We start from the raw sequence: 2,500 nt of genomic DNA, 5'->3' as shown, positions 1-2,500 counted from the left end.
AAAAACTGGCCAAAACGGCCCAAAAACGGGCCAAAACTGGCCATTTTTGGCTGCGCGAGCGAGCGGCGAACAGCGAGCGAAGCGAGAGGCAGCACCGTCCCTGCTATACGAAAGCCCCATCCAGCCCTGTGCCACCCGGGGGGTTCCAGGGTGCTGAGATGGCTGACATTTTGCTCCGCTCACGACGGTCACCGCGCGACGCAAGAACAGGCCAAAAACTGGCCAAACCGGCCCAAAAACGGGCCAAAACTGGCCATTTTTGGCTGCGCGAGCGAGCGGCGAGCGGCGGACAGCGAGCGAAGCGAGAGGCAGCACCGTCCCTGCTATACGAAAGCCCCATCCAGCCCTGTGCCACCCGGGGGGTTCCAGGGTGCTGAGATGGCTGTCATTTTGCTCCGCTCACGACGGTCACCGTGCAACGCAAGAACAGGCCAAAAACTGGCCAAAACTGCCCAAAAACGGGCCAAAACTGGCCATTTTTGGCTGCGCGAGCGAGCAGCGAGCGGCGGACAGCGAGCGAAGCGAGAGGCATCACCGTCCCTGCTATACGAAAGCCCCATCCAGCCCTGTGCCACCCGGGGGGTTCCAGGGTGCTGAGATGGCTGACATTTTGCTCCGCTCAAGATGGTCACCGCGCAACGCAAAAACAGGCCAAAAACTGGCCAAAACGGGCCAAAACTGGCCATTTTTGGCTGCGCGAGCGAGCGGCGAGCGGCGGACAGCGAGCGAAGCGAGAGGCAGCACCGTCCCTGCTATACGAAAGCCCCATCCAGCCCTGTGCCACCCAGGGGGTTCCAGGGTGCTGAGATGGCTGACATTTTGCTCCGCTCACGACGGTCACCGCGCGACGCAAGAACAGGCCAAAAACTGGCCAAAACGGCCCAAAAACGGGCCAAAACTGGCCATTTTTGGCTGCGCGAGCGAGCGGCGAGCGGCGGACAACGAGCGAAGCGAGAGGCAGCACCATCCCTGCTATACGAAAGCCCCATCCAGCCCTGTGCCACCCGGGGGGTTCCAGGGTGCTGAGATGGCTGACATTTTGCTCCGCTCACGACGGTCACCGCGCGACGCAAGAACAGCCCAAAAACAGGCCAAAACGGCCCAAAAACGGGACAAAACTGGCCATTTTTGGCTGCGCGAGCGAGCGGCGAGCGGCGGACAGCGAGCTAAGCGAGAGGCAGCACCGTCCCTGCTATACGAAAGCCCCATCCAGCCCTGTGCCACCCGGGGGGTTCCAGGGTGCTGAGATGGCTGACATTTTGCTCCGCTCACGACGGTCACCGCGCGACGCAAGAACAGCCCAAAAACAGGCCAAAACGGCCCAAAAACGGGCCAAAACTGGCCATTTTTGGCTGCGCGAGCGAGCAGCGAGCGGCGGACAGCGAGCGAAGCGAGAGGCATCACCGTCCCTGCTATACGAAAGCCCCATCCAGCCCTGTGCCACCCGGGGGGTTCCAGGGTGCTGAGATGGCTGACATTTTGCTCCGCTCAAGATGGTCACCGCGCAACGCAAAAACAGGCCAAAAACTGGCCAAAACGGGCCAAAACTGGCCATTTTTGGCTGCGCGAGCGAGCGGCGAGCGGCGAACAGCGAGCGAAGCGAGAGGCAGCACCGTCCCTGCTATACGAAAGCCCCATCCAGCCCTGTGCCACCCGGGGGGTTCCAGGGTGCTGAGATGGCTGACATTTTGCTCCGCTCACGACGGTCACCGCGCGACGCAAGAACAGGCCAAAAACTGGCCAAAACGGCCCAAAAACGGGCCAAAACTGGCCATTTTTGGCTGCGCGAGCGAGCGGCGAGCGGCGGACAGCGAGCGAAGCGAGAGGCAGCACCGTCCCTGCTATACGAAAGCCCCATCCAGCCCTGTGCCACCCGGGGGGTTCCAGGGTGTTGAGATGGCTGACATTTTGCTCCGCTCACGACGGTCACCGCGCGACGCAAGAACAGCCCAAAAACAGGCCAAAACGGCCCAAAAACGGGACAAAACTGGCCATTTTTGGCTGCGCGAGCGAGCGGCGAGCGGCGGACAGCGAGCGAAGCGAGAGGCAGCACCGTCCCTGCTATACGAAAGCCCCATCCAGCCCTGTGCCACCCGGGGGGTTCCAGGGTGCTGAGATGGCTGACATTTTGCTCCGCTCACGACGGTCACCGCGCGACGCAAGAACAGCCCAAAAACAGGCCAAAACGGCCCAAAAACGGGCCAAAACTGGCCATTTTTGGCTGCGCGAGCGAGCAGCGAGCGGCGGACAGCGAGCGAAGCGAGAGGCATCACCGTCCCTGCTATACGAAAGCCCCATCCAGCCCTGTGCCACCCGGGGGGTTCCAGGGTGCTGAGATGGCTGACATTTTGCTCCGCTCAAGATGGTCACCGCGCAACGCAAAAACAGGCCAAAAACTGGCCAAAACGGGCCAAAACTGGCCATTTTTGGCTGCGCGAGCGAGCGGCGAGCGGCGAACAGCGAGCGAAGCGAGAGGCAGCACCGTCCCTGCTATACGAAA

The sequence above is a fragment of the Musa acuminata genome, unplaced genomic scaffold, assembly GCF_036884655.1.
Source record: "Musa acuminata AAA Group cultivar baxijiao unplaced genomic scaffold, Cavendish_Baxijiao_AAA HiC_scaffold_1136, whole genome shotgun sequence".
Classification (NCBI taxonomy): domain Eukaryota; kingdom Viridiplantae; phylum Streptophyta; class Magnoliopsida; order Zingiberales; family Musaceae; genus Musa; species Musa acuminata.
The sequence above is the reverse complement of the archived record's forward strand: the minus strand, read 5'-3'. Positions refer to the sequence as shown.